General features: G+C 38.0%; 1 non-coding gene across 1 annotated transcript; it reads right to left on the bottom strand.

Annotated features, from left to right (window-relative positions):
* Positions 1-540: 540 nt before the first annotated feature.
* On the bottom strand, positions 541-647 carry LOC133041771 (U6 spliceosomal RNA). Its single transcript, XR_009689345.1, has one exon. It is a non-coding gene; the product is annotated as a U6 spliceosomal RNA (small nuclear RNA).
* Positions 648-17,290: the final 16,643 nt, after the last annotated feature.

Genomic DNA, 17,290 nt, shown 5'->3' on the forward strand with positions numbered 1-17,290 from the left:
TCTAGTTCTTTGGCCCATTTTTTGATTGGGTCATTTATTTTTCTGGAATTGAGCTGCAGGAGTTGCTTGTATATTTTTGAGATTAATCCTTTGTCTGTTGCTTCGTTTGCTATTATTTTCTCCCATTCTGAGGGCTGTCTTTTCACCTTGCTTATAGTTTCCTTTGTTGTGCAAAAGCTTTTAATTAGGTCCCATTTGTGTATTTTTGCTTTTATTTCCAATATTCTGGGAGGTGGGTCATAGAGGATCCTGCTATGATTTATGTCGGAGAGTGTTTTGCCTATGTTCTCCTCTAGGAGTTTTATAGTTTCTAGTCTTACATTTAGATATTTAATCCATTTTGAGTTTATTTGTGTGTATGGTGTTAGAAAGTGTTCTAGTTTCATTCTTTTACAAGTGGTTGACCAGTTTTCCCATCACCACTTGTTAAAGAGGTTGTCTTTTTTCCATTGTATATCCTTGCCTCCTTTGTCAAAGATAAGGTGCCCGTAGGTGTGTGGATTTATCTCTGGGCTTTCTGTTTTGTTCCATTGATCTATAAAAAATATGGGACGCTTCACGAATTTGCGTGTCATCCTTGCACAGGGGCCATGCTAATCTTTTCTGTATCGTTCCAATTTTAGTATATGTGCTGCCGAAGTGAGCAGTACTATTTGATTTCTATGAAAAAAAAATGTTTTATTACAATTCAAAATCTCTTGTCTGACTTAGTAAATTAAAATGCCACTTTCATTGTATTTTTGTTGATTTAGCCTTTGTAGGTATGTGTGTAAGAATAACACCAGCAAAGAGAAAAGCATGTTGGAAAAATTTTAATAAAAATAACATTGCCAAAACTGGAACAAAGACTCTTTTGTGGTTTTGAATGGAAGAGTTAAAAAACAAGAATCTAAGACAATAATTATTATCCCTCTGAACTCAGAAACACTGCAAATGAAACATAAGTCTAAAAATGCAGGAGTTACAAAAATAACCAAGCTTAAGACTCAAAAATACATCCTTAGCAGATTCAAGTAAAGGTACAAAATATTTATATTTGATATACCTATCTGAAGAGACACAAACCAGATGGCAAGTTTAGATCTCCTCAGGAATATTAGTTTCCTGGAATTTTCTTTGTAACTTTGTTTTGTTAAAGCATACACTGTCATTTATGACATCCAAATTTAGGAAAATGAAAACTTTATCTTGAATTTTGAAAATTTCAGTTTTGACCTTGGGTATTGAGCATTTCAATACTCTTTTATAATTTTCATTCCAAAACATCTTTCTCTTCTTAAAAATATTTTATGTCACCTATTGCCTTTAGAACATTAGCTGAGCATTCAAAACTCTCCACAATGTGGCTGCAATTTATTTTTCTAGTCTTATCTCACATCATTCTCTCCCTTACCACACTCTGGCTCAAGCTGCATTAGACTACAATTTCCTCTTCAACCAAACGCCCTGCTCCACTTGCTGTGTAATGTTGACTATTCTGCCTGTGTTGCTCTTCTCCCACTTCTCTGCCAAGTAAAACATTGGTAATAGATCAAGATTCAGCTCAGATTGCTTCTAGTATAACAGAGCAAGTTCTTAAATAATTTCCCTGCAGTCCATCTTGCATATCACTTCTAAACCAATCTTATTGAAACTATTATTTTATCCTTTTATTGGGCATCTGGACTGATCCTTAGCAACTGAAAAACAACAAATCCTTTTATTATCAGTTACCGACTGGGGCTTCTAGTTCAAAATACTAAATTAAACAATTATGTTATGAAAGTGAAAGTCTCTCAGTTGTGTCTGACTCTTTGCGACCCAATGACTGTAGCTCACCAGGCTCCTCTGTCCAAGAAATTCTCCAGGCAAGAATACTAGCATGGATAGCCATTCCCTCCTCTAGGGGATCTTCCTGACCCAGAGATAGAACCCAGGTCTCCTACATTGCAAGTGAAATTATGTTATAAATGTGGGAAATACAGCATTCCTAAACACTTCAACATGTGACTTTGAAGCATGAGGACATTCTCACAATATAATTATCACACATGAAATTGAACATTGATACAATATTATTATCTTATAGTTTATATTCAAATTTCCCCAACTGTCCTGATAATATTCTTTATAGTGCTGTGTATGTGTTGATGTGTGTGTGTGGGGGAGGGGGGGGAGATCCAGGATCCAACCAAGTACCACATGTTAGTTGACATGTTTCTTTAGTCTTAATTATTATTATTCTTTTGGCCACACTGCATGACATGTGGGATCTCAGTTTCTTGACCAGGGGTTGAAGCCATGCCCCCTGCATTGGGGGCATGGAGTTTTAACTACTGGACCACCAGGGAAGCGAAGCTCCTAGTCTCATTTAATAAAGAAAAAAAAAAAAGGAAAAATTCCCTAACCTTTCATTAGTCTTTCAAGACACTGGCATTCTTTTTTTTTGTTAAATTGGATGATAATTGCCTAACCATATTGTTTTGGTTTCTTCCATACAACAACGTGAATCAGCCATAAGTGATACTGGCATTCTTGAAGAATCCAGGTCAGTTGTATTACAGACTATCCTTTAATGTACATTTATTTTATTGGTTTCTAATGCCTGCAATGCAGGAGACCTGGGTTTGATCCCTGGGTTGGGAAGATTCCCTATAGGTGGGAATGGCTACCCACTCCAGGATTCTGGCCTTGAGAATTTCATGGACTATGTAGTTCATGGGGTCACATGGAGTCAGACACAACCGAGCAACTTTCACTTCCATGATTACAGGCAGATTAATTTGGGGGCAGGAAGTCAGGAATACTACATAGGAATTGCTGTGTCCTTCTCTGCACAAACCTATCAGCAAGCAAACAATGGTAACTGGTCCCATTTTGGGTGATACAATTTTGATCACTTTCATCATTTTTAGATTTTTTTCATTGCAAAAGTACTTTTCCTTTTTATACATAATGTGTGGATGATTCTTTGAGACTGTGAATATCATATTCTCAACAATCTTAAACCTAGTATTTTAGTATACGTTGACTTGTACAATTGTTAGTTATTGCTAAAGAGGTTGCAAAATGGTGATGTCCTAATTTTATCATTCTTTCTGTATTTACTACTTGCTTTCTGTCATTATCTCCTTTAAAATTTTTAAAAATGTTATCAATATGGACTCAGATTCTTTTTTATTCAATACATTATAGCTTATTATTATTCATTTTTATTTCAAAATTTCCTACATTTGACCAGTGGGAGCCCCTTCAAGCTGGCTCAGATGGTCCTTTTGGCCTGGTCCCATCAATTTATGAGCACTTCCTTACTTTAGGCACAAGAAAATGTTCGAGGTTCATTTTGTACTTTTCTTGCCCTAGAATTAGCCATTTCTTCAGGAAACACTGTTTCCCTTGAGTGGGGAATAGTTTTTAGAAACCAAGATCTGAGCATTAACTGTGCTTACTGCCACTGGAATGAGATATCAGTATTAACATATATAGGATGAACATATATAATATGCATATGCTAATACTAATAACAGGATTAGAGGTATCAGTGGAAATAAATAAATATACAAACACACAATACATATACATATATATGGATACCTGTAACTCCAAACTAGTACCACATTACATGGTTTTTTAAATTCTGTGGTCTTTTTCTGCATGAAGATCAGCTAAGGTCTCTCTAGGGAAGTGATATTTGAGATGAAATCAGAATAATATTTAGAAGCCAGCCATGCGAAACTCTGGAAGCAGATCATTAAAAGCAGAGGGAACAACGCAAAGACCCAAAACGGAAATGTGTGATATGTTTGAGAAGCAGAATGACTCTGGTGGTTGGAACACACCGAGCTACTGAAACGTGGTTTGAAATGAAGTCAGTGAGGTAGGGAGGAGTTGCCTCATAAAAAGCTGGACAGGACATGGTAAGGAGTTAGGAATTAATTTCAGCACAACAGAAAGGCACTGAAAGTTTTTGAGAAGGGGATCATGATAATCTGATTTATTTTTCCAAATACTACTCGATGTTGTGTAGAGAACGAATTGTTCAAGGCCAAGAAAAAAGAGCAGGCAGATAGTTATAAGACTTGTAGTAACGTAGGCAAGGTAAAACAATGACTTAGAGTAGCAGCAGATGATATAGACAATAATATACTTGTGATATATTTTGGAGGTAGAAGCTAATTGGATTGATTCTGAATTCTCAAATGGTTATTATGCATCTACTATGTGCTATGCATTATGTCAATTCCTGGGGATAGAAACACCAAAAAGAGACAAGCCCTACTTTTAAGAAGCTCATAATTTAGCAGTAGGGACAGATATACAAATAATTTTTTTAATATGTGGTAACAGATCAATTTTATTTCTAGAATCTGAAGCCGTACAAGTGTACACTTTACAAATGTCATGGGACTGTTGTACACATTCAGTAAAGTGACAACTATACAATACCACTTAGTATCTCAAATCAGGAACATAAGTCTTTAATTCATTCCAGTTTGAGTATATTTTGTATATGGAATCAGATAATTTTTAAAAATTTATTTATTTATTTGGCTGCATTGGGTCTTAGTTGTGGAACATGGGATCTTTCGTTGTGACTTGTGGGCTCTCTGGTTGTGGCATGGACTTAGCTGCCCTGCAGAATGTGGGATCTGAGTTCCCTGACCAGGGATCAAACCTGTGTCCCCTGCATTGGAAGGCAGATTCTTAACCACTGGACCACCAGGGAAGTGAAGTGAAGTGAGACACTCAGTCATGTCCGACTCTTTGCGACCCCCATGGAACTGTAGCCTGCCAGGCTCCTATGTCCATGGAATTCTCCAGGCAAGAATACTGGAGTGGGTAGCCATTCCCTTCCCCAGGGGATCTTCCCAATCCAGGGATCGAACCCAGGTCTCCCACATTGCAGGCGGAGCCTTTACCGTCTGAGCCACCAGGGAAGCCCACACCAGGGAAGTCCCTGTCAGATGATCTTTGAAGCATCATTAGTGTTTCCTTTCATCTGTCTACATTCAGCCTTATCTTTGCTGACACCTCCATGGTGTGTTACTGTAAGTTGTGAGCCAACTGCTATTCTTCCTGTGTTACCTGAGTTTGATGATCCAAGTCTGATTTATTGCAATTAAAATCACTGAAACTCATCATGATTCTTTACTCTGAGAGCCTGTCCTTTAAACTGACAGATACTTTCAAAACTGCCTCTATCCACGACTGAAAAGAGCAATAGGAAACACTCACCAGTTCTCAGGAACCGTTATAGCTCAGGACTTCTTCTCCCATTGTAACCAGGATATCTAGCTGGGCTGCTCTGTCATTTATCACATATACACAAAGCAGATGGTTGGTTCACAATCCATTACAAAAAGAGTACTGGGTGGTGAACACCAACTTGCCCAAGTCACCCCCACTGACCACCATCAACAACTGTATTTCTGGCCAGAGCAGTTAGGTCAGTGGGCCAGGACCATGGAGATGCGTAGAGTCCAGCCTGGCCACAGGTATCCAGGGGCTGGTGGCAATGCAGAGCCCCTGGGAGTGGCCAGTCCAGCCCAACAGGTAGAAGACAGGGCCAGGAATATCAGGTGCCCGGGTCTCACTCCTCTATTTCTCTCTGTCGTGTGCTAAGTCGCTTCAGTCATATCTGACTCTTTGCGACCTGCCAGGCTCCTCTGTCCTCGGGGAGTCTCCAGGCAAGAATACTGGAGTAGGTTGCCATTTCCTCCTCCACCTCTCTGTAGCACCTGCCCACAATTAATTTTAATATGTGTGTGTGTGATGAACAGATGGTAGTAGTAACAGATAGTAATAATAATAACAATTGAATTTAGTACTAGATAAAATGTCAGTACAAATGAAGAAGGAATTAACTGTGCCAGATCTCCTGAGAGTCCTTTGGACCGCAAGGAGATCAAAGCAGTCAATCTTAAAGGAAATCAGTCCTGAATATTCATTGGAAGGACTGATGCTGAAGCTGAAACTCCAATACTTTGGCCACTTGATGTGAAGAACTGACTCATTGGAAAAGACCCTGATGCTGGGAAAGATTGAAGGCAGGAGGAGAAGGGGATGACAGAGGATGAGAGGCTTGATGGCATCACTGACTCAATAGACATAAATTTGAGCAAACTCTGGGAAACAGTGATGGACAGGGAAGCCTGGCGTGCAGCAGTCCATGGGGTCGCAAAGAGTTGGACACGACTGAGTGGCTGAGCTAAACTGAGATGCAAGGAGTGGTTAAAAAAGTCCTTATAAAGGATTCAGAGAGCTGTCCTTGTTTTTCCCCATTGAGATATAATTGACGTATTACATTGTGTAATATTAAGGTGTAAACATGCTGATGTGATACACTTCTATATTGCAAAAAGAATACTACCATGGCATTAGCTAATACCTGTATCATCTCACATACTAATATTTCTTTTTTATAGTAAGAATGCTGACGATCTCTCTTAGCAACTTCAAGTATATAATACAATATTATTCACTATAATCACCATGCTGTACAATAGATATCCCAAACTTATTCTTCTTGTAACTGGAAGTTTTACCCTCTGACCACAGAGAGCTATCTTTTAAAGGCTAAAGGAGTGGGGAGTAAAATAAGAATAGGTACATGAGACAGCCTGATGAATTCCAGGACTGCTTAGGGATGACGGGAACCTAGAGTTTAAGGGCCGGATTAGTGACAGGTGGAAGCAATTGAGGGGCTTTACGTGAGGAGAGATGATATTAGATTTGCATTTATAAAATATCACTCTGACTTTATAAGGAAGAAGATAGATTTGAGGAATGCAAAACCAAAGTTAGGTGGGACTTACACTTCTAACTATGAGGTAGTAATAGGGACTAGACTTATTTTTCCACATAAAGAGAAAACCAGATAAACTAAGTGAAACATGTTTTAGACATTGAACAGGGCTTGAAGGACTGTGAAAACCCTGAGAATTGGAAAATAAAGAAGCCAATCCTTTGATTTCCTCAACTTACCCCCTGGAGGAAGTCTCTACAGTGCAGTGCAGAGCAGGGAAATTCAGATTCTGGTGGTCTGGAGTTGAGGAGATAGATACTGGAGTTTTTGGAGGCGAAGACAGCTATAATTAGGCAGAATGCACAAAGAGAAAAGTTGGGAGATCTACTGAGGGTGCCCCCTGTGTCCTTGGGTGAGCATTAAGTCGTGAAAGCAAATGAGGCAAACTACCTGAGGCTGAGGAAGGTCTTAGAAAGCAGTAGGCCAAACAATTTCCACATTCATCTAGGGCTGGGAATATTTTTGTGTGCAAAGCCAGAGTGGGGAGACATCATATTACACGAGGCATCACATGGCGTTCTCAGAATAGGAATGCCTTAGGAGTGGAGCTTTACTTATTAGGCCTAGACTATAGGCTCATCTGGATGCCACCTAACAAATCACTTTTTTTTTTCTTTGAGAAAACATCAATATTTTTTTACTTTGGGAATTTACACATGACTTTTTATTATAATTTTATGGTAATTTTCTCTATTTTAAAATACAAAAACAAGCACACCAGATAATACTGTTTTTCCCAAAGAACACAAATTTGTTATCTTTTTATTTTTTAAATCTTTGGGGTGCTTATGAAGATATTATCATGATATTCAAGAGCATTTGACAGTTTCTTGAAGCCATAGAATTTAATGAAACAACTTTGGGACATGTTTTGTTTCTAGCTGTATTGAATCAAACATATTGTATATAATATATACATCATATGCATGTATTATATATCATTCAAACATAATTGATTATAATAATATAATTATTGAATACTATTATCAAATATAATTATTGAATATAATTTTACTATTATTGTATATAGTTAAGGTATATATGATGATGTGATATGTTAACACACTGTGAAATATTTACCACAATTAATTTAATCAACATGTCCTTCACCTTAATAGCTACACTTTTTTTGAGTGTGTATGGTGAGAAATCTTAAAATCTACTCTCTTATAAAATTTCAGCATGTAATACAGTATTATTAACTACAGTCACTGTACACCAGATCTTTAGAGCTTATTCATCTTATAGCTGAAAGTCTGTACCCTTTGACCAACATCTCTCCATTTCCCCAATCCATGGCAAATGCAATTCTACTTTCTTTCTATAAATGTGACATTTTTTTTCTTTAGATTCCATGTATAAGTGAAACTACATAGAAACTGATTTTCTCTACTTGGCTTATTTCACTTAGCACAATGCCCACCAGGGTCATCCATGTTGTGGCAAATGGAAAGATGTTCTTATTTTTTGTGGCTGAATAATATTCCATTATTATGTGTATATGTATATATACATATGTATATATATACACACACACCATATTTTCTTTCTCCACTCATTCATCAATGGGTACTTAGGTTGTTTCTATAGCTTGGTTTAACTAATGCTGCAGTGAACATGGAGGTGAGATATCTCTTCAAGATACTCACTTTCAGATATGTATTCAGAATTGGGTTTGTTGACATGTATAAATTCTATTTTCAATTTTTTGAGGAAACTACATACATAGTGGCTGAAATAATTTACATTCCACAAATGGTGCACAGGGTTCTCTGCTCTCCATATCTTCACCAACATTTGTTTTGTATTCTCTCTGATAATAGCCATTTTGATGGGAGTATTTCACTGTGGTTTTGACTTGCATTTTCCTGATGATTAGAGATGCTGAGCATCTTTTCATGTACCATTGGCCATTTCTGTGTCTTATTTGGAAAAATGCCTATTCGGATCCTTTGCTAATTTTAAAATTTTGAGTATTTGTGTTTTGCATTGAGATATATGAGCTCCTTATATGTTTTAGATATTAATCTCCATTTGGTAGGTGGTTTGCAAAAATTTCCTTCCATTCCACTGGCTGCCTTTTCATTCTGTTAACAGTTTCCTCTGCTGTGCAAAATCCTTTTAAATTGATATAGTCTCACTTGTTTACTTTTACTTTTGTTGCTTGCGCTTTTTGTGTCAAATATAGAATGCCATTGCCAAGACCAACATCAAGCAGTTTTTCCCCTATGTTTTCTTCTAGGAGTTTTTTACATTTTCCAGTCTTACATTAAGTTTTTAATCTTTGTGAGTGACGTAAGATAGAGGTCCAGTTTCATTCTTTTGCGTGTGAATATCCAGTTTTCCTAACACTATTAAAGAGACTAGCCTTTCCCCATTGTGTGTTCTTTGTGCCCTTGTCAAAGATTAGTTGTATTTGCATGATTTATTTGTGGCTTCTCTACTTCATTCCATTGTTCTAAGGGTTTGCTTTTATGCCAGTACCACAGTGTTTGATTATTATAGCTTTGTAAAATAATTTGACATCAGGAAGTGTTATGGCTCCAGCTTTGTTTTTCTAAGATTGCTTTGGCTCTTTAGGATCTCCTGTGGCTCCATATATATTTTTGGATTTTTCTCCCCCCATGTCTGTGAAAAATGCCACTGGAATTTTAATAAAGATTGCATTGGATTTTGTAGATCATTTTATGGAGTATGGATGCTTTATTGATATTCTTTCAATCCATTTGTGTCTTGTTCAGTTTTTTTCATCTGTAGCTTACAGTCTGCAGTGTACAAGTCTTTCACCTCCTTCATTATGTTTATTCTTAAATATTTTATTGCTTTTAATGTGACGGTAAGTAGGACTGCTTTCTTAATGTCTCTTGCAGACAGTTTATTTTTAGCATATCAAAGTGTGAGTGATTTTTCTATGTTTGTTTCGTATTTTGCAACTTTACTGAATCTGTTTATTAGTTCTAATGGGTTTTTTTTTTTTTTTTTTTGGTAACTATTGATTTTTTATGGTTTTCTATATATGATATCTTTTTTTTTTGCCTAATTTGTCTGGCCAGGACTTCTAGTCCTGTGTTAAATAAAAATGGTGAGAGTGGGCATCCTTGTGTTATTCCTGATCAAACAGTAAAAAATTTCAGTTTTTCACCACTGAGTATGATGTAAGCTGTGTACTTGTCATATATGGCCTTTATTATGTTGAGGTACATTCACTCAGTACTCACTTTGATGACAGTTTTTATCATGAATGGATGTTGAATTTTATCAAATGCTTTTTCTGCATCTATTGAGGTGATCATATGACTTTTAGTGTTCATTTTGCTAATATGATATATCATACTTACTGATTTGTGAATACTGAAACATCTTTGCATCCCCAGAATAAATCCCACTTGATTATGATTTATGATTATTCTAATGTATTGTTGAATTTGGTTGGCTAATACTTTGCTGAGGATTTTTGCATCTATGTGCATCAGGGATGTTGGTCTGTAACTTTTTTTTCTTGTAGTATTCTTGTCTGGCTTTGGTATAAGGGTGATGCTGGCCTTGCAGGTGGAGTTTTGAAGTGTTCCATCTACTTAAATTTTTTGGAAGAGTTTGAGAAGGACTGGCATTAATTCTTCTGTAAATGGTTGGTACAATTCACCAGGTACACCATCTAGTCCTGGACTTTTCTATTTTGGAAAGATTTTTGATCTTTTTACCAGTTTTATCTTTTTACCAGTTTTAGGTCTATTCATACTTTCTGTTTTTTCATGAGTCAGTTTTTTAAAAAATTAAATAAAATTTTATTTCATTTAAAAATTTTTTATTGAGGTACAAGTTGATTTATAATACTATTATACTAGTTTCAGATGTACAACATAGTGATTCACAATTTTTATCTCTTCAGAGTTGGCAGGTTATCTTTCTAGGAATTTATCTGTTTCTGTTAGGTTGTCCAATTTATTGGCATAAAATTGTTCATAATGATCTCTTATGGTCCTTTGTATTTCTGCAGTATCAGTTGTAATGCCTTCTCTTTCATTTCTGATTTGTTTGAGTCTCTTTTTCCTTAGTCATACTGAAAGCTTGTCAATTTTGTTTGTTTTTTCTTAAAAACAGCTTAGTTTCATTGATTTTTTCTTTCTCTCTCTCTCTCTCTTTTTTTTTTTTTGGTCTGTATCCTTTTTCTACTCTGATCCTTGTTATTTTCTTTTTTCTGCTAAATTTGACCTTTGTTTGTTGTTCTTTTCTAGTTCCTTGAGGTATAAAATTATATAGCTGGAATAAACTATATATTCCTGTGATGAGGGATGGATAATTGCAAATGACTTTTCTTTGAATTCACAGATTTTTTTCCTTCTGCTTGATTATGTATATCGTTCATGCTATCACAATTTTTATTTTATTCATTGTAGTTTTAGCTGCAGAATTTTAAAAAAATAATTTATTTTGTTTGTTGAACCATTTTCATGTACTGTTTTCCTGATTTCATTGTCTGTCTTCTCTTGCAGCTCACTGTGTCTTTAAAACGATTATTTTGAGGGACCTCCCTGGCGGTCCAGTGGTTAAGACTGTGGTTTCACTGCAGGGGGCACAAGTTTGATCCTTGGCTGGGAATTCAGTTTCCACATGCCATGCAGTGTGGCCAAAAGTAATACTAATAAGAATTTTGAATTCTTTGCTAGGCAATCTGTTGATCTCCATTTCTTTGGGATTGGTTACTAGAAAATTATTGTGTTCCTTTGATGGTGATTCACAATATTTCTTTGATTTTTTTTTTTTTTATTATTTCTTAAAATCTTGCACTGCTGTATTCACAGTTGAAGAAGTCATCTCTTCCGTTATTTACTGACTGACTTCAGCAGAGAGTACCTTCATCTGTTAGTACAGCTAAGAAATTCTGAGATTTTTAATTCTATGGATATGCTCAATCTATACCCTGCACTTCCTCTTAAGGAGGAATTCTAAAAATTGTATGCCTTTTCTTAATCCTGCAAAGACAGACTGGACTGGGTGCTGAGAGCCCCCTGCCTCCCTCCCCTTAGCACTACCCTGAAACACTGAAGTTTATGAACCCTTTTCCCAGTCCCACAGAGTTGGGATGACTTTCTGTGCTTGTTTACTAGCCATCTGCAAGGGCTAGCTCTCACTGTCCATAGAAGCTCATGCTGGGAGCCAGCCTGGGGAGGTTGTAGGTATGGCGGAGATGCACAGAGTTGAGAGTTCTCATGATCCAGCTAGGGTAAGGCATTCCCAGTGTCTCATGATGGGCCTTTTTGATAGAATCCACAGATCAGCTGGTAGAAAGAACAGTGAAGCTGTTAGTTGTGTCCCTTTGATATAAGCACATCAAAGAGACACAATGGTGTCCCTGTGCTCCCAGCCTCCCCCAGTTGCACAGTCTTGCAGATCACTTCAGTAAACTGAGTTGGATGAGAAAGGAAAGCATCTCGTGGTCAGCATCCTGCACGGCTGGGAGAAGCAGGTACTCATTCACATGCTCTCTTCTTCTCCTGTGGGCAAAATCACAGGCTGTGGGGTTCTCCTCACACCAAGCCCTGCTACCTTGAGGGAGAGGTGATATGGGCAAAGTGAAACTCTTTATCCTGCCATTTTCAAAATATTTATTCTCAGATTTTTCTTTGGTGGTATTTTGGAACTCCTACACTGGATTCCTGGACTTCCACAAAAGTGCCTTCATCTATTCAGTTCAGTTCCAGTTCAGTTCAGTCGCTCAGTCGTGTCCGACTCTTTGCAACCCCATGAATCGCAGCACGCCAGGCCTCCCTGTCCATCACCAACTCCTGGAGTTTATTCAAACTCATATCCATCGAGTCAGTGATGCCATCCAGCCATCTTATCCTCTGTCGTCCCCTTCTCCTCCTGCCCCCAATTCCTCCCAGCATCAGGGTTTTTCCAATGAGTCAACTCTTCACATGAGGTGGCCAAAGTATCGGAGTTTCAGCTTCAGCTTCAGTCCTTCCAATGAACACCCAGGACTGATTTTCTTTAAGATTGACTGGTTTGATCTCCTTGCAGTCCAAGGGACTTGCAAGAATCTTCTCCAACACCACATCTATTGGTGACTGCTAAAATGGATGTGGAACACCAAATCTGCATATAAATGCCCCAGCAATTCGGGGCTCAATATTCTTAAAATTTTATTTTATTTAAAATTTTTCCAGTTTTATTGAGATGTAATTGACAATATTAGTTTAAGGTATACAACACAATGATTTCAGTGCAAAATGGTTGCCACAAGTATAATTAAAGTTCATCACCAAAGTGCTACAATTTTTTTTCTTGTGATGAGAACTTTATTCTCTTAGCAACACTCAAATGTGTAATACAGTATTGTTAACTAAAAACACCATGGTGTATATTATATCCCAGAACTTATCTGTCTTATGAACGGAAATTTGTACCTTTTGACCATCTCCACCCCTTACTCCAAGTCTCTGGCAACCAGTCATCTGTCCTCTGTTTCTTTGAGTTTTGTTTTTTGAAATTCCACATGTAAGTGAGACTATACAATATTTGTTTTTCTCTGATTTCTCTTAGCATGATGCCCATCAAGTTCATCAATGTCACAAACGGCAAGATGTTCACTACATAGTCCTATACACTATTCCATTGTCTATATATGCCACATTTTCCTTATCCATTCCTCTACTGATGAAACTTGTTTCTGTGTCTTAGCTATTGTAATTAATGCTACAATGAACATGAAGATAAAAATGCCTCTTTGAGATAGCTTTTCATTTCCTTTGGATATGATCCAGAATTGCTGGTCCATATGGTAGTTCTATTTTAAATTCTTTGAGGAATCTCCATACTGTTCTCCATAATGGCTGCACCAATTTACATTCCCTCCAACAGTGCACAAGTGTTCCTTTTTCTCCACATCCTTGCTAACACTTATTATGTTTGTCTTGATAACAACCATTCTAATAGGTGTGATGTAACATCTCATTGTGGTTTTGATTTGAATTTCTCTGATGATTAGTGATGCTGAGCAACTTTCCATGTGCTTGTTGGCCATCTGTATGTCTTTGGGAAAATGTATCTTCGGTCCTCTGCCATGTAACATGAATTGTTACATAGGTGATAATCCAAGGTGTCCAGGGACAAAACAAGAGCTGAAAGAGCCAAGCAGACACTTCAGCTGTTGTCTACCACAGTGCAGATAGATTTAACCTATAAAAGCTAACTTGATTTGAATGAGACAAAAAGCTCTAGCTAGATAAATAGCTTGAATCTCTACAATATAGAGTTGTGGTTCCTCAACTACATCCCAGATTTAAGCTTTTTCTCAGACCCAGAGCCCTTCGGATAAAAGATGGTTTTGAGGAAGGACCCCGCTGCTCTGCTGAAAATTCACACTGTGAATCTTTCTCCTAGGCTTCCCCCAAATAAGTACCACCATTTGCCAGTGTGATGGTGCACTGGGCTAAGGGAAATAACCAAATTTTTAAAATGTAGACAGCAGTTGTGAATTGATACTAATTACTGGAGTTTTAAAATGTCACAGTAGTTCACTAGTCAAATAGGGGTTTATGGAGGTCAGGTCACTAATGTAGTTATGGTTTGGGTCCATCTCAACAGGTCCAGTGAATTCCAAAACCAATCCATGGTTTTCTCTCCAGTTGCAGAAAGCATAATTGGAATAGACATACTTAACAAATGACAAAATCTCCATGTAGGCTCTCTAACCTATGGAATGAGAGTTATTATGGTAGCAAAAACCAAATGCAAGGCACTGTGTTTCTCCCTACCAAAATAAGAAACCAAAAGCAAAACCACATAGAAAGATGAGAAAGATTAATGTTGCTTGAAGGATGCAGGGATGGTGATTCTTATCTTCCTTCAGCTTGCTTCTCTGGCTTGTGCAGAAGACAAATAGCTTCTAGAAGATGAAAGAGGATTGTTCCAAATGATTTATTCAGATAGACCTCTAATTGAAGCTGTTGTTCATGTGTTGCTTCATTGCTGGAAAAAAATCAATACTTTCCCTGTATCTGCTATTCCCCTGACAAATACTCCCCCGCCTTTATTCCTGTTAGTATGAACCACAAGATGCAGTTTTATTTCATTTGGAAGGATCAGCACTATACCCTCACTGTTCCACCCAAGGGTTATATTGTTTTTCTAACTCTCCGTCATAATCTAGTCCAAATTGGTCTTGATCTTCTTTGTTACACATGAATGGACACCACAGGATATTTGTGGTATCATGCTGATTGTCCATGGTGAATAAGAATTAGTAACTATTCTAGATATTTGATAAGATATATGCATATCAGAAGGTGAAAATAAATTCCACAAAATACAAGGGCTTGTTGTCTCAGTAAATTCTAAGCATCCAGTGGTCTGGAGCATGTCCAGATGGAAATGGACAAGATGCTTCAAGTTGGAAAAATAGTTGCTGCATCTGACTTCTCCAAGCACTAAGAGGTACAATGGATACCAGAGGCAACTCTGACTCACCGAGTTAACTTGAAAGAGTTCCAGTTCTGAGTATTGCCCCAAAGAATAGAAGGCTCTGCAACAGGTCCAGGTTACCAAGTTAGTTGTTCTTCCCCTTGGGCCATATGGCCCAGCAGATCTATGCTATTTGAAGCATCTATCAGATAGGAAGCTGTATGGAGATTTCAGCAGGCAAATAAGGTTAATCAGGGTTTATAGGATTCCAAACAAAGCTATGTTATCGCCTGCCAATAAATATTCGCCTTTTGGAAACAACACCTCTCTTGCCATTAGACTAGTAGAGACTTAATATGTGACCATGGCCACCAAGCTTGAACTGGTTCACCTTGAACTGGTGAAATGAGCTGCTCACCATGAACTGGATGTTGTCTGGTTCACTAACAGATAAAGTTAGCCATACAGATCTGTGGTAGATCTAAAATGGCATTAAGACATGTAAAACTGAATTTGAGTAGATTCTGAAGGCACAAAGAAATTGTATGAGGAAATGGTTAATATTCTTGGGGCTCTGATTTCTGCTACGTGGTCTTCTCTCAACTTTTGTATCTATGAGATCAAGTGGAGTTCAGTTCAGTTCAGTTCAGTCGCTCAGTTGTGTCCAACTCTTTGCGACCTCATGGATTGCAGCACGCCAGGCCTCCCTGTCCATCACCAACTCCCGGAGTTTACTCAAACTCATGTCCATCGAGTCGGTAATGCCATCCAGCCATCTCATCCTCTGTCGTCCCCTTCCCCTCCTGCCTCTAATTCCTCCCAGCATCAGGGTCTTTTCCAATGAGTCAACTCTTCGCATGAGGTGGCCAAAGTATTGGAGTTTCAGCTTCAGCATCAGTCCTTCCAGTGAACACCCAGGACTGTCACCAATTGACTGAGGAGGGAAATGCTTGACCCTGGTTCACAGATACTTCTGCATGATGAGCCAGCATAAGACAAAAATTCAGAGTTGGAGTACCATAGCCCCGCTCATGTATGACTCTGATGGTCAGGAGTGAAAGACAGTCTCAGTAGGCATAACTCTGAGCACTGACCTATTTTTATAGACTGGAAGAACTATACGTTCAGACGTATAGATTTCACTGACTCATTGGCAGTGGCTAATGATCTGGGGGGATGGCTGGGAACTTGTAAGGAGTACAATTAGAAAAGCACCAATAAGGAGTCAAGGAAGATACTTGTAGGTAAATTTCTCTGAATGGGCACAAAATGTGAAGATAATTGGAGGCCCTTGTAAATGCTTCCCAAAGGGCAATATCAGAAGATGCTAATAATCAAGTGGACAAGATGATCTGTTCCATGGATGTCAGTCAGCCTCTTCCAACAGTTACCCTTGTCTTTGCCCAATAGACTCATGGAGAAAATGGCCATGTTGAAAGGGATGAAAGTTACTTACGGGTTTAGGAATATGGACTTCCACTCACTAAGGCTGACATGACTACAGCCACTTCTGAGAGCCCCACTTGCAAAAAGCTGAGACTAACACTGGTTCCCCATTTCCTGGGAGGAGCATGTATCAGCCATCTAGTAACAGGTTAATTACACCAGACTACTTCTACCATGAGAAAATTATTACCTGTGTTCTCACTTGAATTTCACTTTAGATGTGGATTTGCCTTTCCAGACCACAGAGCTTCTTCCATTACCACTATTCCTGGACTTCAGGGTACCTGATTCACCATCATGGTATCTGAAAAGATTGCTTCTGACCAGAAAACAATTTTACTTAACATCAAATGAGGTGTGTCAGTAGGGTTGTGCTCATGGAATTAACTTTTCTTACCATTTTCCCTTTTACCCAAAGCATGAATCTGATAGAATCGTATGGGGGTTGGGGAGGGGACTTTTTGAAGACCCAGTTTTAGTGGCAACACTTTTCATGGCCCAGATAGATGTGTTCCACACCAAGATATAGTGAGATCTCTCTATCTCTTGGCCAGGATTCTCAGGTCCAAGAGAGAAAGGGTGTAAAAAGAGTGGCTCTTCTATTACTCCTGGTAATCCAGTGGCGAATATTTTATTTTGTCTCAGCAATGATCATGT

Source organism: Dama dama, chromosome 20, assembly GCF_033118175.1.
Source record: "Dama dama isolate Ldn47 chromosome 20, ASM3311817v1, whole genome shotgun sequence".
Taxonomy (NCBI): Eukaryota; Metazoa; Chordata; class Mammalia; order Artiodactyla; family Cervidae; genus Dama; species Dama dama.